The sequence below is a fragment of the Pseudophryne corroboree genome, chromosome 2 (genome assembly GCF_028390025.1).
Source record: "Pseudophryne corroboree isolate aPseCor3 chromosome 2, aPseCor3.hap2, whole genome shotgun sequence".
Lineage (NCBI taxonomy): Eukaryota > Metazoa > Chordata > Amphibia > Anura > Myobatrachidae > Pseudophryne > Pseudophryne corroboree.
The window spans coordinates 578,789,820-578,812,864 of NC_086445.1; the positions used below are offsets into that span (position 1 = coordinate 578,789,820).

Below are 23,045 nucleotides of genomic sequence, written 5' to 3' on the forward strand. Positions count from 1 at the left end.
GGTGTCTACACCCCCTTCACTTTCGGCTCCACTCTAAGGGGTTGATGTATCAAGCAGTGAAAAGAGTGGAGAAGTGGACCAGAAGGTGAGACTGGGGAATGGTACATGGAGAAGCTCATAGGCTTCTATTAGACAGAGCCAGCCATAGGCATAGGCAAACTAGGCAATTGCCTAGGGCATTTGATATGCCTAGGGGCATCAGCAGCTTCTGCTGATTAAAATGATATGCGGCATGCCTATATTCCTTTTGTAGCATTTCGTATGCAAATACAGCCACAGTCTCACACAGTATATAGGCATGCTGCAAATCATTTTAATCAACAGAATCTGCTTGTGCATCCTAGCCACATAGTAATGCAAATAAGATGCATTTTCAAAAAGAAAAGGTGCCCGACGTTGGCATTGAGGCAAGATATATGAGGACACATCCGTATCCAAGCAGAGGCAGAGGTCACAGTGTTAGTGGCCGTGTGAGTGCTGTGTGCATGTGAGTGGGTTGGTTGTGCAGTAGTGTTCGGCATATGTGTAAGGAGCATTATGTGTGTCATGTAAAAATGCATTAATAATGTGCAACATATGTGTAAGGGGCACTATGTGTCATTATGTGTATAAGGGCATTAATAATGTGCAGCATATGTGTAACAGGGTACTACTGTATTTGTGTCATTATGTGTATAGGGGCACTAATAATGTGCAGCAAATGTGTAGAGGGCACTATGTGTGTCATTATGTGTATAAGGGCATTAATAATGTGCGGCATATGTCTAAGGGACATTATGTGTAAAATGGCATTAATAAAGGTTGTCATAATGTGTAAGGTGCATTATGTTTATTAGGACATTAATAATGTGTCTCATGTGTAAGGGGCATTACTCTGTGGCATTATGTGTATAAGGTGCTCTACTACTGTATGTGGCGTTGCATATAGAAAGGGCACTACTGTGTCGTCTAATGTGAATAAAGAGCAATAGGGTGTGGTGTAATGTGAAAACGGAGCAATTAAGTGTGATGTAATGTGAATAAGGGGCTCTACTGTGAGGAGTAACAGTTATAAGGTAAAGTGATACTACTGTGGGATGTAATATAAATTATGGACACTATCGCATGATCAAGTGAATAAAGTTGCAGTACTGTGTGGCGTAATTGGAATTGGGGTTACTATTGTGTGGCCATACCCCTTGCCAGCAAAAACACACCCCTTTTTGGGCTGAGCGCCAAATGTGCGAACTGCTCCTATTTAAAATATTGGAGGTACAAACACCAAAATAAGGACTGCTATGGGTGAGGGGTGATGGTGCTGGGAAAGAGGTGCAAGGTCAGAGGCGGAACCAGCGGTGGAGCTAGGGGGCATCAGCCAAAATCTTGCCTAGGGCATCATATTGGTTAGGGCCGGCTCTGCTATTAGACAACGCCATCCTTGGCCTGTTGGGCTTGATGCATATGGGGCATTTTCAGAGTGTTAACTGCAGTTTTGATGTTGATGCATCTAAAAAAGTGCCCAAATCGTATTATCAAAGCCTCCCAGCAAAGATCACCATGTAATTTTTGAGCGCTCCTATTGCACTCTATTATATTGTGTATTAAATATTTATGGTGTGACTCATGTTACTTTGAGTATAAGTTTGCTGCCTTGAGAGTTTAGCAGCCATTTAGCCTCATACTACAGTTATCCTCCTCTGAGGAAAATACTGTTCAGCAATACCCTTGTTACATGTCACCCGTTTCTGTCACTTTCCATCTACAATACACAGAAATATTAAGGAGTCTTTACCTGCAGCCTGCTACTCCCTTTCTGCTGCCTGATAACTTGCCTGGGCAACTGCAATCTGTAATAAACAAAGTGGCAAAATATTCAGGTTACTTACAATAAGATAATAAATATTTGTCATTGGCTTTTTAATTAGACAGTATCCAGGGGGCTCAATCACACCCTTGTCAGCGTGGCATGGTGACTGCATGCATTCCACATCATAAATCTCTTTATGGCTCATTGATCCAGGTGGAGGGTAACGCATACTTACCTACTCTCCCGGAAGCTGCGGGAGGCTCCCGTTTTTTGGGGTAGCCCCCCGCACCCCCGGAAGAGTGGGCAGGTCTCCCGCATCCTGCTCGCACCCTAGTGATGCGAGCATGATGGAGAGATAACCTCCCGCATTTTAGCCCCGCCCCCTTCCCGCAGACCCGCGAATTGCGGCATTTCCCAATGTGGGGGCGGGGCTTAGTGATGTCACAGTCCGGCCCCGCCCCCCGAAGACACTGCAGCGTCTCCTCTTCGGGCTTCTCCCGGAGAGGAGAAAGAAAATGTAGTTAAGTATGGGGTAACGTGGTAAATTCTCAGCTAAAGCGTCACTTCTCATGGATGCCAAGATTTCTTACTATCTATAGAGAGAATATAATGTATAGATGTATCTGCATCTGACTGATTCTCTAAGCTGGATCATTTCCAGCAGCAGGCGTTCCTTCTGGAGACTGTATTCCTCAGTCATGGCGGCCAGGAGGCATCTTACTGTACAGTATAACTTTGTCTTGGTCTTCAACTTTATCTATGAATTAGGACAAGAGGAAATCCGATGAAACTATCACACTTCATCCTCTCCTGGCACCTTACAGATGTACATAAGTGGAGTATATTTCTGCTGCGTGGTACACTGGGCTCCACAAGACTGGACAATGGGGGTGTAGAGTAGGATCTTGATCCGAGGCACCAACAGGCTCAAAGCTTTGACTGTTCCCAGAATGCACAGCCCGCCTCCTCTATAACCCCGCCTCCCAGCAGAGGAGCTCAGTTTGTCAGTTGGTGCTGCAGTAAGCAGGCACTTAACAGAGGGGCTGCTCCAAGCAGCCCTGAGAAAAGCTTTTTATGAGGTAAAAAGTGAAGACTTCAAGGGCAGCAGCGGTGGTAAATGTCTTCTGACATTCTCTGCTGCAGCTCCAGCTCTCCCCAGCGGCGCTGTACACTCCCGAGCCCTGGTTGCCGGGTACCTACAGCGGAGGCTCCGGTTTACTTCACGTTAGGCACACATGGCTGGGGCTCTCCAGGATCGCGTGGCCGCTCATCGGGAGGTGGTAAGTGGGTCCCGCTCGCAAGACCCGGTCTTTATCGCGATCCGGCGCGGTCAGTGGGAGGCGGGCCGCGCGCGCTTGCGGTGGACACTGTGGCAGTACAGGCGATCCCACTAGATCACCAGGGCATGGGCGCAGGTCAGGTTTTCTCTTAAAACCGATTTTAATATCGCCCACAGTACCCGGTGGTTTTGCCAGCAAGGGGGATAAGGCTTAGACCTGAAGCCCCTCCCCCATCCCCAGGGCGCCATTTCCAGCAAGTGTTCCCGCCCTGGAGCTGCATCTCTGTCTTTTCCTCACTCCCTGTCAGTGTCTGCGGCGCCATTACTCCTCAGCTCACTGTTCCTGGGACTGCTTGGGCAAATCCTCCTATGTAAAGCCGCCTGGTTGTCAGCGTTGTGCCTTTACATGACACTTAAGTATTCTACCTGCCTTTTTAGTCAGTGTTAGTAAGAAAGAGTGCATTTAGTCAGGGGTTTATAGTACAATTACCATAGGCGTGCGCACGGGGGGTGCCTGGTGCGCACAGGAACCCCCTAATGTCCAGCACCCCCACACACCGGCACGCTGGTTGGACTGCCTGTTGTTCGGATGATCATCCCCCCTCCTGACGTGTATGACAGGCAGCCGTTCGGGTGCACTGCAGAGCCGCCGGACCGCATTATTTATTGAGGACAGAAGTGTGTGGGTACTGGCCAGACATCAAGCTGACACAGAGCCGGGGCTGGGCTGAGTAGAGGGCGGAGCTGTGGGGGACGCCCAGAGTTCTCAAAATCATTCAGTATGCTGGCTGTGCTTAAAGCCCGGGCTGACTGACGAAGCGGCCAGCAGGTGGAGCCGACTCAAATAAGAGGGACAGTAATAACCTGCATACTGGTGTGGTGGGAGGTTGGTGGTGGGTTAAGGTAGATACAGGAAGGACAACTGACAGAGGGACACTCTGGAGCTGATGATCGCGGCTGCAGCCTGCTTCTCACTCACAGGCACATGTATGCCTGTGATAGTGTGAGCAAGAAGCAGCTCAGGACTGGGATCATCAGCACCAGCGGGACCCACTGCCAGCCTTTGTTTTACATCCAGGCTTAAAAAAAAGGAGGTATGGGGGTTGTATGCCCCAATCCCCAAGGGACTTCTTCATTCTGAACTTAGTTCAGCTTCCTCTCCTCACTCGTGTTGCCCCGCCCCCATATGGCAGCTCGTTCCTTCTCCCTCACCCTCTGCTTACCCTGGTTGGGGCTGGACTACACAGAGACACTCAGAAGCCATTCCCCAGCTGTGTCTCTGCTACCCCCCCCATCCTTCCATGCCTCAGCTCCCTCTCCCATATGTGCCTCCCACTTCCCTCCTCTATGCCTCTGCCCACTTGCTTTCTGTACTTCTGACACTATCTCCACCCCCACCCCCCCCACCACCAATGTGTGCCCCTGCCCCTTTCTTTGTACCTCTGCTGCTTCCTTATGTGTTCTTCTGCCACCCCCACCCCGCTATGGCTGATGTCTGTCTGAGATCAGTGGTGAAGACCATATACTGCGCCACATAATTTGTCTACAGGATAGTAGGTAAGCACAATTTTCCATTGATAATCATTTTATAACTTTTCTTTATTTGTGTGAAAAAAATAATAATTATATTTATATATATATATATATATATATATATATATATATATAAAAACGGGATTCAATTCCTGCGCTGCATGTCCATGTTTCCAGAGTCTCTATTAATGTTATTTCAGTGCTGCTCGATCCCACTCCCAGCCAGGGAGTAATTGGTATTGGTGCTAGAAACAAATAAGGAGAGCGCACCGGTAAACGTAAAATCATTCACTTTATATAGAAAAAGTAATATCCACATACATTGCAGTAAAAGTATCCAAACTCAGCGAGGTCCACACGACCATCAGAATTGTGCTCAACCGAGCTGGAACTGTCTCGTCGGCTCCGGACCCGGCGGGTGACGTCACAACGTCCTCAGCAGATAGCCACGCCCAACGCGTTTCGACCTATCACACTCTTCGTCAGGAGATGTGGTTAATGTGTGTAGGTACGGTCTTATATACCCATTCCAACTGATAACAGCTGCTAACAATTAATTGTATTCCATAATAGTGCAATTACATTTAACAATTAGTTCAAAACGGCAGATTATCCATACAAGCTTTTCAGCAAGAATTGTCCATCCCATTTATTGCATATCCTTTGACCCAGAATTTTAATTAAATTATAAATCTCCAGAATGGTTTTAATTAGAAACAGTTGTTCCATAGTCTAGCTGTCTGCTACCAGACACAGTTGGTCCCAGCTGTTCATTATAAAGCAGAAAATGGGATTGACAGCTCTCACTTCACAAAGTTCAGAGTGGTCGCTACCATTAACAGTTCATTTTAATACTACATAAATTTAAAAAACAATGTTATTCAATATACATATATCATAATTTAAAATATATTGCCAGATATATCACAATGGTTATAGAGGCTTATATATCTAATCTGAACATAAACTCTATTTCAGTAGAACACGCTGCTATTGTTTATTTGCCTGTTTCCAAAACACCCTATTGGCATGAATTTTTAAAAAGAGTTTTTTATATATAGAAATAGATTAACTTACAAATCAAATCTTAGATAGCTAGCTAAAAGGAAAGAGTTGTTTCTTATTAATAGGCTGTAACGGAAGAGAGAGTGAGATAGAATAAAGAGTGTGTGTCAGCCATGAACCCCCCCATAGATCCACTCGCCGGGATTTAGCCACTGCCACGTTTGGATCATCAGAAGGGACCTGACTTTCACATTTAGCAGTGTAAAAAGGGTACTATATCACATCCCTCATTAAGACCAAATGGTACGAACGTATTTAGTGTATAAATCCAGTATGTTTCTCTCTGGCTTAATTTTTTCAACAGATCTCCACCTCTCTCATCCAGGCAGATCTTCTCTATTGCCTTAAAGGAGAAACCATTTAAACTGGAATTAGTACACTCTAAGAAGTGTCGTGGAACACTATGATTATCTACTTTATGTAGTATATTGCGAGTGTGTTCAAGTATACGTAGTTTTAACATACGCTTGGTCTTTCCAATATAGCGTTTCCCACATTTGCACTCCAACATATAGATTACATGGGTGCTTACACAACTTAGTTTACCTTTAATTTTCCATGATTTATCATTACAAGAATTCGAGAATTGTTTATTATCTCTATTTACAAACTGACACATTTTGCATTTATTGCAAGGGAAAAACCCTTCCAATCTATTACATTCCTCGTATTTGTCAACTTTTTTCATATTACTAGGGGCTAGACGATCCTTCAGGGAACGTGATTTTTTATATATAATTCTGGGATGTTGTGTGATCACATCTTTAAGTAACGGATCAAGGCTTAATATGCCCCAATGTTTATTTAGAATTTTCTTAATCTCCCCTCCGCCCTTATTAAAGCGGGTTACAAAAGGTACTCCGAGTTTATCCATATGTTCTTTTTCTTTTCTTCTATCCTTATATACCAAAAGTTCTTGTCTATCTCTATTTAACGCTTTCTCATAGCACTCCTGTATTAGATTATCTGGGTACTTTTTCTCCTTAAATCTCTCGCTGTAGATCTGAACCTGTTCTTTAAATTTAGTTTGTTCAGAACAGTTCCGTTTAAGACGAATGAACTGAGAATAAGGAATGTTCTCAATCCATTTTTTATAATGACAGCTTTGGAAGTGTATATAACTGTTACGATCTACGCTTTTAATATATGTATAAGTATAAATTTTTGCTCCTTCACAGGATTTACTACTATCCAATACGAGATCTAAAAACTCTATGGTATCATTATTATACTTATAGGTAAAGTGCAAATTAAATTCATTATTATTCAGTTCAATCATAAATTCATCCAGCAGATCTATACCTCCAGACCATACCACAATAATATCGTCTATAAACCGCTTATATTTATGTATATATTTCAAAAATCGATTATTGTTAAATATGACTTCCCTTTCCCATTTACCCATATATAAGTTTGCTAGACTCGGGGCATAAGGCGTTCCCATAGCTACACCGCACTCTTGATTAAAAAAGGTTCCCTGAAAGTTGAAGTAATTATTTTTAAGTATATATTCAATACACTCCAATATGAATCCCTTCTTGTTATTACTCATTTTCAAGTCTTCCTCCAAAAACATTTTTACAGCACTTATTCCCCCATCATGTGGGATACTCGTGTAAAGGGCCTCGACTTCAATCGTTACCCAATTAAACTCAGTATTCCACTCCAAATCCCCCATTTCTTTAAGCACCTGTGTGGAGTCTTTAATATAAGAGGTTAGACCCAAAACATAATCCTTAATGTGCGCATCAATAAATTCAGACATATTTGAGGAAGCAGACCCAATTCCCGAGATTATCGGGCGGCCAGGGGGTTTCTCTAGTCGCTTATGTATTTTAGGTAAACTATAAAATAAAGGAACTCGAGGGTATGGGTTAAACATAAAACTCATTTCATCTATACTTATACTACCATTTTTTACACCCTTATCTAGAAGTGTTCGAATCTCTTCAATAATTCGTTTGGTGGGATCTTCCAACAATTTTTTATAAGTTTTATTATCACTCAGGAGTCTCTCACATTCCATGAGATAATCTTTTCTATTTAATAAAACAATACCCCCACCCTTATCCGCCATTTTTATTACCAATAGGTAGTCATTCTCTAAGCTTTTTAGGGCTGCTCTCTCCCCTTTATTTAGATTATCTTTGAATCTGAATTCATTACTACACATCTTGTCCAGATCCTTTTTAACTAGTTTAGAGAACGTATCAATAAAGTTCCCCCTCGATTCTACCGGATAAAAGTTTGATCTCTTTTTAAAAATAATAGTATTATTTGGAGTCTCTTCCATTTCTGTAACCTTTTTATTCTTAGCAAAATGGCGTTTCAAGGTCAGATTTCTCGTAAACTTATTTATGTCTATAAATAATTCAAAACCTTTTGGAGCAGTGTTAGGGGCAAAGGATAAACCCTTTGACAGCAAGGAGATTTCATTTTTGCTTAACACATGGTCAGATAGATTAAAGACATCTGTTTTTACTGGGAGTTCTGTTTTCTCATTTTTACCCCTCTTTCCTCCTCTCTTCCCTCTCTTTGTTCTTCTTTCTTTCTTTTTGTCCCAAATATTGGACTGGGGTTTGGTTCCCTGTTGTGTAAATTTCTCCGTTCCCTCCAATTGCGATCTCTCTGAAAAAAATGTGTCTTCTGTTCTCTATAATCAGGTGTTTGTAATGTTTCAAATCTATTTGTCAATGGAATCCTATCACCTTCTCTCTCATTTCCTTTAGAAAACCTCTTATTTGTATATTGAGTTTTATGCTGATAATTTGTTTTCACATTTGTGTTCCAATCCCTTCTTTGTTTGGGCCAGTTTCTAATTGTACCCTCTCTATAATCCATCGTATCACGTTTAAACTTGCTGACCTTCGTTTCCTGTGAAGGAGCAAAGATTGATACTTATACATATATTAAAAGCGTAGATCGTAACAGTTATATACACTTCCAAAGCTGTCATTATAAAAAATGGATTGAGAACATTCCTTATTCTCAGTTCATTCGTCTTAAACGGAACTGTTCTGAACAAACTAAATTTAAAGAACAGGTTCAGATCTACAGCGAGAGATTTAAGGAGAAAAAGTACCCAGATAATCTAATACAGGAGTGCTATGAGAAAGCGTTAAATAGAGATAGACAAGAACTTTTGGTATATAAGGATAGAAGAAAAGAAAAAGAACATATGGATAAACTCGGAGTACCTTTTGTAACCCGCTTTAATAAGGGCGGAGGGGAGATTAAGAAAATTCTAAATAAACATTGGGGCATATTAAGCCTTGATCCGTTACTTAAAGATGTGATCACACAACATCCCAGAATTATATATAAAAAATCACGTTCCCTGAAGGATCGTCTAGCCCCTAGTAATATGAAAAAAGTTGACAAATACGAGGAATGTAATAGATTGGAAGGGTTTTTCCCTTGCAATAAATGCAAAATGTGTCAGTTTGTAAATAGAGATAATAAACAATTCTCGAATTCTTGTAATGATAAATCATGGAAAATTAAAGGTAAACTAAGTTGTGTAAGCACCCATGTAATCTATATGTTGGAGTGCAAATGTGGGAAACGCTATATTGGAAAGACCAAGCGTATGTTAAAACTACGTATACTTGAACACACTCGCAATATACTACATAAAGTAGATAATCATAGTGTTCCACGACACTTCTTAGAGTGTACTAATTCCAGTTTAAATGGTTTCTCCTTTAAGGCAATAGAGAAGATCTGCCTGGATGAGAGAGGTGGAGATCTGTTGAAAAAATTAAGCCAGAGAGAAACATACTGGATTTATACACTAAATACGTTCGTACCATTTGGTCTTAATGAGGGATGTGATATAGTACCCTTTTTACACTGCTAAATGTGAAAGTCAGGTCCCTTCTGATGATCCAAACGTGGCAGTGGCTAAATCCCGGCGAGTGGATCTATGGGGGGGTTCATGGCTGACACACACTCTTTATTCTATCTCACTCTCTCTTCCGTTACAGCCTATTAATAAGAAACAACTCTTTCCTTTTAGCTAGCTATCTAAGATTTGATTTGTAAGTTAATCTATTTCTATATATAAAAAACTCTTTTTAAAAATTCATGCCAATAGGGTGTTTTGGAAACAGGCAAATAAACAATAGCAGCGTGTTCTACTGAAATAGAGTTTATGTTCAGATTAGATATATAAGCCTCTATAACCATTGTGATATATCTGGTAATATATTTTAAATTATGATATATGTATATTGAATAACATTGTTTTTTAAATTTATGTAGTATTAAAATGAACTGTTAATGGTAGCGACCACTCTGAACTTTGTGAAGTGAGAGCTGTCAATCCCATTTTCTGCTTTATAATGAACAGCTGGGACCAACTGTGTCTGGTAGCAGACAGCTAGACTATGGAACAACTGTTTCTAATTAAAACCATTCTGGAGATTTATAATTTAATTAAAATTCTGGGTCAAAGGATATGCAATAAATGGGATGGACAATTCTTGCTGAAAAGCTTGTATGGATAATCTGCCGTTTTGAACTAATTGTTAAATGTAATTGCACTATTATGGAATACAATTAATTGTTAGCAGCTGTTATCAGTTGGAATGGGTATATAAGACCGTACCTACACACATTAACCACATCCCCTGACGAAGACTGTGATAGGTCGAAACGCGTTGGGCGTGGCTATCTGCTGAGGACGTTGTGACGTCACCCGCCGGGTCCGGACCCGACGAGACAGTTCCAGCTCGGTTGAGCACAATTCTGATGGTCGTGTGGACCTCGCTGAGTTTGGATACTTTTACTGCAATGTATGTGGATATTACTTTTTCTATATAAAGTGAATGATTTTACGTTTACCGGTGCGCTCTCCTTATTTGTTTCTAGCATATATATATATATATATATCTCTGTTTATTTGTTTTCTGTTTTTACATGTTTATATATACTTATTTACAGTACATATCTGTTTTATGTGTGTAGATATGTATTTCATTTACATTCCTATTTTGTGTGTCTGTATATATATTTATTTTACATTTCTATTTTATGTGTGCGTGTGTGTGTGTGTGTGTGTGTGTGTGTGTGTGTGTGTGTGTGTGTGTGTGTATATATATATATATATATTTACACTAACATGTTTGCCACAGCAATGGGAATGAGGGGGAGGGGGTAAGTATAATAAAACAGGAGAGGGTGGAAACAGGAAGTGTGGAAGTGAACTGCAGATACGGGGGGAGTTCAATTGTTTGAAAAGTTGGGTGTCTGTTTTTCCTGTCAATTAGATAGGAAAAAAACAGACACCCACCTGACTTTTCAAACAATTGAATACCCCCCACTGAGTCCATTTATTACATGGTCCCACATTCCCTGCACCCGCCATATCACTAAACATGGGAATAACAAGAGAGGGGACTTAACAGACAGTGGATAATACCGTGTGGCATTATGTGAATTTCTCCTCATACTGTGTGACATAACGTGAATTTTTTCGCCTCATACTGTGTGGCATAACTTGAATTTCTCCTCATACTGTGTGGTGTAATGTGAATTTCTCCTCATACTGTGTGGCTTAACTTGATTTTTTTCTCCTCATACTGTGTGGCATAACATGAATTTCTCCTCATACTGTGTGGCATAATGTGAATTTCTCCTCATACTGTGTGGCATGACGTGAATTTTTCCTCATACTGTGTGGCATAACGTGAATTTCTCCTCATACTGTGTAGCATAACGTGAATTTCTCCTCATGCTGTGTGGCATAACGTGAATTTCGTCTCATACTGTGTGGCATAACGTGAATTTCTCCTCATACTGTGTGGCATAACTTGAATTTCTTCTCATGGTGTGTGGCATAACACATGAATTTCGTCTCATACTGTATGGCATAACATGGATTTTGGCTCATACTGTGTAGGGTAATGTGAATAAGGGGCACTACTGTCAGTTGCTGGTGAGCATGGGGACATGTGTGACAAATGCCAGTGTCCTGCCTGCACATGTGTACATTTTAAACTTTACTTGTGTTAAACTCATATGTTCAGCACCCATAATCTCCCATACTTTTCAGAGTGGCTCACTCAAAATCAGAGTGTATGTGCTGGGGGTGCGGAATGCATATGCACCTAGGTCCACCACTCTCTATTTCCGCCACTGGGTCAAGGATAGGCTGGGGAAGTGTAAGCAGTGATAGGGTGCAGCGCCAACTAGGGCTCAGGGTTATGCCGTAGCGGAAAGTCAGTACCATTAAGTTTTATTTCTCTGACGTCCTAGTGGATGCTGGGTACTTCGTAAGGACCATGGGGTATAGACGGGCTCCGCAGGAGACTGGGCACTCTTTAAAGAAAGATTAGGTACTATATCTGGTGTGCACTGGCTCCTCCCTCTATGCCCCTCCTCCAGACCTCAGTTAGTATCTGTGCCCAGCCAGAGCTGGATGCACCCTAGGGGCTCTCCTGAGCTTCCTAGAAAAGAAAGTATTTGTTAGGTTTTTTATTTTCAGTGAGATCTGCTGGCAACAGACTCACTGCTACGTGGGACTGAGGGGAGAGAAGCGAACCTACCTGCTTGCAGCTAGCTTGGGCTTCTAAGGCTACTGGACACCATTAGCTCCAGAGGGATCGAACACAGGCCCAGTCCTCGGTCGTCCGGTCCCGGAGCCGCGCCGCCGTCCCCCTTGCCAGAAGAACGAAGAGAAGTTGAAAATCGGCGGCTGAAGACTCCGGTCTTCATTAAGGTAGCGCACAGCACTGCAGCTGTGCGCCATTGCTCCCTTAGCACACCACGCACTCCGGTCACTGATGGGTGCAGGGCGCTGGGGGGGGGGGGGGGGGGGCGCCCTGGGCAGCAATTAGATTACCTTACTTGGCGAAAAGCACATAATACAGTCTGATAAACTGTATATGTGCATTAAAGTAAAGTACATAAAAGGACAGAAGCCCGCCGCTGAGGGGGCCGGGCCTTCTTCCTCAGCACACCGGCGCCATTTTCTCTTCACAGCTCAGCTGGAAGGAAGCTCCCCAGGCTCTCCCCTGCAGTATCCTAGTTCACAAAGGGTAAAAAAAGAGAGGGGGGCACATAAATTTAGGCGCAAAACTGTGTATATAAGCTGCTATAGGGGAAAAATCACTCAGTATAATGTACATCCCTGTATTATATAGCGCTGTGGTGTGTGCTAGCATACTCTCTCTCTGTCTCTCCAAAGGGCCTTGTGGGGGAACTGTCTTCAAATAGAGCATCCCCTGTGTGTGTGGTGTGTCGGTACGCGTGTGTCGACATGTCTGAGGTAAAAGGCTCCTCTAAGGAGGTGATAGAGCGGATATGTGTGTGGGAGGGTGTCTCCGTCGACAACGCCGACACCTGTTTGGATGTTTGTGCTGAGGTAAAATTATTGCACAAAAGTTTAGGGAACAGAAAGGAAATCTACCCTGGTCTATCCCTATGTCACAGAGTCCTTCAGAGTCTCTCTATGTTCACTATCCAAAATAACAAAGTATCGGCACAGAGTTTAACTCCACTGTCGACTACGATAATGCAAAGTTACAACCAAGAGGGCTAAAAGATATTCAATATATGATTATTGGAATAAAAGATGATTTGCATATCACTGATGACTCATCTGTCCCTGACACGAGAGTACACATGTTAAGGGGAAGAATGCTGAGGTAAATTTCCCTCCTCTCATGAGGAAAAAGAGCGGGAATCTCCAGACAAGAGACGACAGCTTCCCACAAGAGAATTCTCAGGCTGTATCCTTTCCCCACTAGGGCCAGGATGTGTTGAGAATCTTCCCCTTGGGTGTCCTGTTTGCACTAGCTATTTTCAGGGATCCTGCAGATAGTGTGCACATTCTTACTACCCAGACCGGCGATTGTGTCGGCATGGGTTTATAGCGCTGTGGCAGCGTGGACAGGTACCTTATCAGCAGAGATTGAGACCCTAGTATGCATATAAATATTTTAAGATGCTGTCTTAAGTGATAGATATATAAATATAAAGCATGCCCAAAGGGACATGAGTATACTGGGTCCTAGAGACAAAAGCTATGTCGATTTCTGCTTGACGTGTCCTGTAGAAAATACATTGGACAGATGATGCCGACTTAAGAGGCATATGGAAGGCTGAGGATTGTGTGGAGAAAGGTTCTCGGGCCTGGTCTCCACAGCTATAGCTGGTGATTCTGATATTTTGCCTTATATTCCTGCACAGCCTAGGAAAGCACGACATTATTAAATGCAGCTTTTAGAATAAAGAAACAAGAAAGTCTGAGGTGCGTCCTTTCTTGTCAGAGCCGGGGGCAGAGGAAAGAAGATGTACAACACAGCTAGTCCCCATGAACAGAGTCCTCCCCGGCCTCTACAAAAATCCACCGCATGTCGCTGGGGCTCCACAGGCGGAGCTAGGCCCGGTGGGGACACGCCTTCGTAAGTTCAGCCACAAGTGGGTTCACTCCCTGTTAGATCCCTGGGCAATAGAAATTGTATCGCAGGGATACAGGCTGGACTGTGAGAAGATGCCCCCTCACCGAGGACCCGGCGGGCTTCCCCCCAAGAGAGGGAGCCAGTGTTAACTGCAATTCGTAAATTGTATCTTCAACAGGTGGTGGTCAAGGGTCCCCTCTTTCAACAAGAGGGTGTTATTATTCTACCATGTTATAATTAGAGATGAGCGCCTGAAATTTTTCGGGTTTTGTGTTTTGGTTTTGGGCTCGGTTCCGCGGCCGTGTTTTGGGTTCGACCGCGTTTTGGCAAAACCTCACCGAATTTTTTTTGTCGGATTCGGGTGTGTTTTGGATTCGGGTGTTTTTTAAAAAAAACACTAAAAAACAGCTTAAATCATAGAATTTGGGGGTCATTTTGATCCCATATTATTATTAACCTCAAAAAACCATAATTTCCACTCATTTTCAGTCTATTCTGAATACCTCACACCTCACAATATTATTTTTAGTCCTAAAATTTGCACCAAGGTCGCTGGATGACTAAGCTAAGCGACACTAGTGGCCGACACAAACACCTGGCCCATCTAGGAGTGGCACTGCAGTGTCACGCAGGATGTCCCTTCCAAAAAACCCTCCCCAATCAGCACATGACGCAAAGAAAAAAAGAGGGGCAATGAGGTAGCTGACTGTGTGAGTAAGATTAGCGACCCTAGTGGCCGACACAAACACCGGGCCCATTTAGGAGTGGCACTGCAGTGTCACGCAGGATGTCCCTTCCAAAAAACCCTCCCCAATCAGCACATGACGCAAAGAAAAAAAGAGGCGCAATGAGGTAGCTGACTGTGTGAGTAAGATTAGCGACCCTAGTGGCCGACACAAACACCGGGCCCATTTAGGAGTGGCACTGCAGTGTCACGCAGGATGTCCCTTCCAAAAAACCCTCCCCAATCAGCACATGACGCAAAGAAAAAAAGAGGCGCAATGAGGTAGCTGACTGTGTGAGTAAGATTAGCGACCCTAGTGGCCGACACAAACACCGGGCCCATTTAGGAGTGGCACTGCAGTGTCACGCAGGATGTCCCTTCCAAAAAACCCTCCCCAATCAGCACATGACGCAAAGAAAAAAAGAGGCGCAATGAGGTAGCTGACTGTGTGAGTAAGATTAGCGACCCTAGTGGCCGACACAAACACCGGGCCCATTTAGGAGTGGCACTGCAGTGTCACGCAGGATGTCCCTTCCAAAAAACCCTCCCCAATCAGCACATGACGCAAAGAAAAAAAGAGGCGCAATGAGGTAGCTGACTGTGTGAGTAAGATTAGCGACCCTAGTGGCCGACACAAACACCGGGCCCATTTAGGAGTGGCACTGCAGTGTCACGCAGGATGTCCCTTCCAAAAAACCCTCCCCAAACAGCACATGATGCAAAGAAAAATAAAAGAAAAAAGAGGTGCAAGATGGAATTGTCCTTGGGCCCTCCCACCCACCCTTATGTTGTATAAACAAAACAAGACATGCACACTTTAACCAACCCATCATTTCAGTGACAGGGTCTGCCACACGACTGTGACTGATATGACGGGTTGGTTTGGACCCCCCCAAAAAAAGAAGCAATTAATCTCTCCTTGCACAAACTGGCTCTACAGAGGCAAGATGTCCACCTCATCATCACCCTCCGATATATCACCGTGTACATCCCCCTCCTCACAGATTATCAATTCGTCCCCACTGGAATCCACCATCTCAGCTCCCTGTGTACTTTGTGGAGGCAATTGCTGCTGGTCAGTGTCTCCGCGGAGGAATTGATTATAATTCATTTTAATGAACATCATCTTCTCCACATTTTCTGGATGTAACCTCGTACGCCGATTGCTGACAAGGTGAGCGGCGGCACTAAACACTCTTTCGGAGTACACACTTGTGGGAGGGCAACTTAGGTAGAATAAAGCCAGTTTGTGCAATGGCCTCCAAATTGCCTCTTTTTCCTGCCAGTATAAGTATGGACTGTGTGACGTGCCTACTTGGATGCGGTCACTCATATAATCCTCCACCATTCTTTCAATGGTGAGAGAATCATATGCAGTGACAGTAGACGACATGTCCGTAATCGTTGTCAGGTCCTTCAGTCCGGACCAGATGTCAGCATCAGCAGTCGCTCCAGACTGCCCTGCATCACCGCCAGCGGGTGGGCTCGGAATTCTGAGCCTTTTCCTCGCACCCCCAGTTGCGGGAGAATGTGAAGGAGGAGATGTTGACAGGTCGCGTTCCGCTTGACTTGACAATTTTCTCACCAGCAGGTCTTTCAACCCCAGCAGACTTGTGTCTGCCGGAAAGAGAGATCCAAGGTAGGCTTTAAATCTAGGATCGAGCACGGTGGCCAAAATGTAGTGCTCTGATTTCAACAGATTGACCACCCGTGAATCCTTGTTAAGCGAATTAAGGGCTCCATCCACAAGTCCCACATGCCTAGCGGAATCGCTCCGTGTTAGCTCCTCCTTCAATGTCTCCAGCTTCTTCTGCAAAAGCCTGATGAGGGGAATGACCTGACTCAGGCTGGCAGTGTCTGAACTGACTTCACGTGTGGCAAGTTCAAAGGGCATCAGAACCTTGCACAACGTTGAAATCATTCTCCACTGCGCTTGAGACAGGTGCATTCCACCTCCTATATCGTGCTCAATTGTTTAGGCTTGAATGGCCTTTTGCTGCTCCTCCAACCTCTGAAGCATATAGAGGGTTGAATTCCACCTCGTTACCACTTCTTGCTTCAGATGATGGCAGGGCAGGTTCAGTAGTTTTTGGTGGTGCTCCAGTCTTCTGTACGTGGTGCCTGTACGCCGAAAGTGTCCCGCAATTTTTCTGGCCACCGACAGCATCTCTTGCACGCCCCTGTCGTTTTTTAAATAATTCTGCACCACCAAATTCAAGGTATGTGCAAAACATGGGACGTGCTGGAATTTGCCCATATTTAATGCACACACAATATTGCTGGCGTTGTCCGATGCCACAAATCCACAGGAGAGTCCAATTGGGGTAAGCCATTCCGCGATGATCTTCCTCAGTTGCCGTAAGAGGTTTTCAGCTGTGTGCGTATTCTGGAAACCGGTGATACAAAGCGTAGCCTGCCTAGGAAAGAGTTGGCGTTTGCGAGATGCTGCTACTGGTGCCGCCGCTGCTGTTCTTGCGGCGGGAGTCCATACATCTACCCAGTGGGCTGTCACAGTCATATAGTCCTGACCCTGCCCTGCTCCACTTGTCCACATGTCCGTGGTTAAGTGGACATTGGGTACAACTGCATTTTTTAGGACACTGGTGAGTCTTTTTCTGACGTCCGTGTACATTCTCGGTATCGCCTGCCTAGAGAAGTGGAACCTAGATGGTATTTGGTAACGGGGGCACACTGCCTCAATAAATTGTCTAGTTCCCTGTGAACTAACGGCGGATACCGGACGCACGTCTAACACCAACATAGTTGTCAAGGCCTCAGTTATCCGCTTTGCAGCAGGATGACTGCTGTGATATTTCATCTTCCTCGCAAAGGACTGTTGAACAGTCAATTGCTTACTGGAAGTAGTACAAGTGGGCTTACGACTTCCCCTCTGGGATGACCATCGACTCCCAGCAGCAACAACAGCAGCGCCAGCAGCAGTAGGCGTTACACGCAAGGATGCATCGGAGGAATCCCAGGCAGGAGAGGACTCGTCAGAATTGCCAGTGACATTGCCTGCAGGACTATTGGCATTCCTGGGGAAGGAGGAAATTGACACTGAGGGAGTTGGTGGGGTGGTTTGCGTGAGCTTGGTTACAAGAGGAAGGGATTTACTGGTCAGTGGACTGCTTCCGCTGTCACCCAAAGTTTTTGAACTTGTCACTGACTTATTATGAATGCGCTGCAGGTGACGTATAAGGGAGGATGTTCCGAGGTGGTTAACGTCCTTACCCCTACTTATTACAGCTTGACAAAGGGAACACACGGCTTGACACCTGTTGTCCGCATTTCTGTTGAAATAGTTCCACACCGAAGAGCTGATTTTTTTGGTATTTTCACCAGGCATGTCAACGGCCATATTCCTCCCACGGACAACAGGTGTCTCCCCGGGTGCCTGACTTAAACAAACCACCTCACCATCAGAATCCTCCTGGTCAATTTCCTCCCCAGCGCCAGCAACACCCATATCCTCCTCATCCTGGTGTACTTCAACACTGACATCTTCAATCTGACTATCAGGAACTGGACTGCGGGTGCTCCTTCCAGCACTTGCAGGGGGCGTGCAAATGGTGGAAGGCGCATGCTCTTCACGTCCAGTGTTGGGAAGGTCAGGCATCGCAACTGACACAATTGGACTCTCCTTGTAGATTTGGGATTTCGAAGAACGCACAGTTCTTTGCGGTGCTACTGCTTTTGCCAGCTTGAGTCTTTTCATTTTTCTAGCGAGAGGCTGAGTGCCTCCATCCTCATGTGAAGCTGAACCACTAGCCATGAACATAGGCCAGGGCCTCAGCCGTTCCTTGCCACTCCGTGTGGTAAATGGCATATTGGCAAGTTTACGCTTCTCCTCCGACAATTTTATTTTAGGTTTTGGAGTCCTTTTTTTACTGATATTTGGTGTTTTGGATTTGACATGCTCTGTACTATGACATTGGGCATCGGCCTTGGCAGACGACGTTGCTGGCATTTCATCGTCTCGGCCATGACTAGTGGCAGCAGCTTCAGCACGAGGTGGAAGTGGATCTTGATCTTTCCCTAATTTTGGAACCTCAACATTTTTGTTCTCCATATTTTAATAGGCACAACTAAAAGGCACCTCAGGTAAACAATGGAGATGGATGGATACTAGTATACAATTATGGACGGACTGCCGAGTGCCGACACAGAGGTAGCTACAGCCGTGAACTACCGTACTGTGTCTGCTGCTAATATAGACTGGTTGATAAAGAGATGTCGTAGTATGTATGTATGAAGAAGAAAGAAAAAAAAACCACGGTTAGGTGGTATACAATTATGGACGGACTGCCGAGTGCCGACACAGAGGTAGCCACAGCCGTGAACTACCGTACTGTACTGTGTCTGCTGCTAATATAGACTGGTTGATAAAGAGATGTCGTAGTATGTATGTATAAAGAAGAAAGAAAAAAAAACCACGGTTAGGTGGTATACAATTATGGACGGACTGCCGAGTGCCGACACAGAGGTAGCCACAGCCGTGAACTACCGTACTGTACTGTGTCTGCTGCTAATATAGACTGGTTGATAAAGAGATGTAGTAGTATGTATGTATAAAGAAGAAAGAAAAAAAAACCACGGGTAGGTGGTATACAATTATGGATGGACTGCCGAGTGCCGACACAGAGGTAGCTACAGCCGTGAACTACCGTACTGTGTCTGCTGCGACTGGATGATAAATAATGATATAAAAAATATATATATATCACTACTGCAGCCGGACAGGTATATATATTATATAATGACGGACCTGCTGGACACTGTCTGTCAGCAGAATGAGTTTTTTATAGAATAAAAAAAAAAACACCACACAAGTGAAGTCACACGACGAGTGTTTAACTTTTTCAGGCAATCACAATATAGTATACTACTAACTATACTGGTGGTCAGTGTGGTCAGGTCACTGGTCAGTCACACTGGCAGTGGCACTCCTGCAGCAAAAGTGTGCACTGTTTAATTTTAATATAATATGTACTCCTGGCTCCTGCTATAACCTATAACTGGCACTGCAGTGCTCCCCAGTCTCCCCCACAATTATAAGCTGTGTGAGCTGAGCACAGTCAGATATATAATATATACATAGATGATGCAGCACACTGGGCTGAGCAGTGCACACAGATATGGTATGTGACTGTCTTGTACTCCTGGCTCCTGCTATAACCTATAACTGGCACTGCAGTGCTCCCCAGTCTCCCCCACAATTATAAGCTGTGTGAGCTGAGCACAGTCAGATATATAATATATACATAGATGATGCAGGCATGCAGCACACTGGGCTGAGCAGTGCACACAGATATGGTATGTGACTGAGTCACTGTGTGTACCGTTTTTTTCAGGCAGAGAACGGATATATTAAATAAAACAACTGCACTGCTGGTGGTCACTGTGGTCAGTCACTAAACTCTGCACTCTCTTCTACAGTATCAGCCTCAGGTCAATCTCTCTCTCTCTCTCCTAATCTAAATGGAGAGGACGCCAGCCACGTCCTCTCCCTATCAATCTCAATGCACGTGTGAAAATGGCGGCGACGCGCGGCTCCTTATATAGAATCCGAGTCTCGCGAGAATCCGACAGCGTCATGATGACGTTCGGGCGCGCTCGGGTTAACCGAGCAAGGCGGGAAGATCCGAGTCGCTCGGACCCGTGAAAAAAACCATGAAGTTCGTGCGGGTTCGGATTCAGAGAAACCGAACCCGCTCATCTCTAGTTATAATCCCGAAACCAGACGGTTCGGTTAGACCCATATTGTATTAAAATCCCTGAACATATACCTGAAAAGGTTCAGGTTCAAGATGGAATCGCTAAGAGCGGTCATTGCAAGCCTGAAATGAATCGGGACATAAGGGATGCATACCTTCATGTCCCCATTTATCCACCTCATCAGGCGTACCTCAGAATTGCGGTACGGGATTGTCATTACCAATTTCACCAAGGTAATGGCGGATATGATGGTGCTCCTGTGGAAGCAAGGTGTCACTATTATCACATACTTGGATGATCTCCTCATAAAAGCGAGATCAAGAGAGCAGTTGCTGGACAGCGTATCACCTTCTCTGGAAGTGAAACGGCAACACGACTGGATTCTATATATTCCGAAGTCGCAGTTGGTTCCTACAGCTCATCTGCCTCGCCTAGGCATGATCCTAGACACAGACCAGAAGAGGGTTTATCTCCCGATAGAGAGAGCTCAGGAGCTCATGACACTGGTCAGGAATCCATTGAAAACCAAAACAGGTGTCAGTGCATCACTGCACTCGAGTCCTGGGAAGGATGATGGCATCATACGAGGCCATCCCCTTCGGCTGGTTCCATGCAAGGACAATGGAACTTACTGGACAAGTGGTCCGGTGTACATCTTCAGATGCATCGGTTAATCACCCTATCCCCCAGGGCCAGGGTGTCTCTCCTGTGGTGGCTGCGGAGTGCTCACCTTCTCGAGGGCCGCAGATTCGGCATTCAGGACTGGGTCCTGGTGACCACGGATGCAAGCCTCCGAGGGTGGGGGCAGTTACACAGGGAAGTAAATTCCAAGGTTTGTGGTCAAGCCAACAGACTTGCCTTCACATCAATATCCTGGAACTAAGGGTCATATACAACGCCCTAAGTCAAGCGGAGTTCCTGCTTCGCGACCAACCGGTTCTGATCCAGTCAGACCGCAGGGGCTCATGTAAACCGCCAGGGCGGCACAAGGAGCAGGGTGGCGAGGGTAGAAGCCACCAGAATTCTTCGCTGGGCGGAGAATCAAGTAAGCGCACTGTCAGCAGTGTTCATTCCGGGAGTGGACACGACCTCCACCCGGGAAAGTGGTGACTTCATCAGGAAGTCTTCACACAGTTTTGCAAATTGATGGAAACTGCCTCAGGTGGACTACATGGCGTCCCATCGCAATAAAAAGATAAAAAAGGTTTTACGCTGGGTCAAGGGACTCTCAGGCGATAGCTGTGGTCGCACTAGTAACACCGTGGGTGTTCCAGTCGGTCTATATATTCCCTCCTCTTCCTCTCAGACCCAAGGGCTGAGAATTGTAATAAACGGAGGAGTGTGAACAATATTCTTTGCTCCGGATTGGCCAAGAAGGACTCGGTACCCGGAACTGCAAGAAATGCTCTCAGAGGACCCATGGCCTCTGCCTCTCAGTCAGGACATGTTGCAACAGGGACCCTGTCTGATCCAAGACTTACCGCGGCTGCGTTGGACGGCATGGCGGTTGAACGCCGGATCCTAGCGGAAAAGGGCATTCCGGATGCAGTTATTCCTACGCTGATAAAGGCTAGGAAAGACGTGACAGCAAGACTTTTTCACTGTATATGGCGAAAATAGGTTGCTTGGTGTGTGGCCGGGAAGGCCCTACAGAGGAATTCCAGGCGGGTCGATTCCTGCACTTCTTACAGTCAGGAGTGACTATGGGCCTAAAATTAGGATCCATAAAGGCCAAGATTTCGGCCCTATCCCTTTTTCACTCAAAAAGAACTGGCTTCACTGCCTGAAGTTCGGACGTTGTTACAGGGGTGCTGCATATTCAGCCCCTTTTGTGCCTCCAGTGGCACCTTGGGATCTTAACGTGTGTTGGATTCCTAAAATCCCACTGGTTTGAGCCACTTAAGACCGTGGAGCTAAAATATCTCACGTGGAAAGTGGTCATACTTTTGGCCTTAGCTTGGACTAGGCGTGTGTCAGAATTGGCGGCTTTGTCATGTAAAAGCCCATATCTGATCTTCCATATGGAAAGGGCAGAATGGAGGACTCGTCCCCAATTTCTCCCTAAGGTGGTATCATTGTTTCATTTGAACCAACCTATTGTGGTGCCTGCGGCTACTAGGGACTTGGAGGATTTCAAGTTGCTGGACGTAGTCCGGGCCCTGAAACTTTATGTTTCCAGGACGGCTAGAGTCAGAAAAACTGACTCGCTATTTATCCTGCATGCACCCAACAAGCTGGGTGCTCCTGCTTCAAAGCAGACTATTGCTCGCTGGATCTGTAGCACGATTCAGCTTGCACATTCTGCGGCTGGACTGCCGCATCCTAAATTAGTAAAAGCCCATTCCACGAGGAAGGTGGGCTCTTCTTGGGCGGCTGCCCGAGGGGTCTCGGCTTTACAACCTTGCCGAGCTGCTACTTGGTCGGGTTCAAACACTTTTGCAAAATTCTACAAGTTTGATACCCTGGCTGAGGAGGACCTTGAGTTTGCTCATTCGGTGCTGCAGAGTCATCCGCACTCTCCCGCCCGTTTGGGAG

General features: G+C 45.0%; 1 protein-coding gene and 1 long non-coding RNA gene across 4 annotated transcripts in view; one reads left to right on the forward strand and one right to left on the reverse strand.

The window, feature by feature from the left end:
* Window positions 1-23,045, forward strand: part of COL8A2 (collagen type VIII alpha 2 chain) — a 379,634-nt gene that overhangs the window by 305,206 nt on the left and 51,383 nt on the right. The gene's annotated exons all lie outside the window — the stretch shown is intronic.
* The window catches only part of LOC135036804 (uncharacterized), a 255,806-nt gene that overhangs the window by 11,459 nt on the left and 221,302 nt on the right, over window positions 1-23,045 (reverse strand). Inside the window, exon 3 of the long non-coding RNA XR_010231459.1 lies at window positions 1,772-1,826. This is a non-coding gene — a long non-coding RNA (uncharacterized LOC135036804). The remainder of the gene's footprint in view (window positions 1-1,771; window positions 1,827-23,045) is intronic.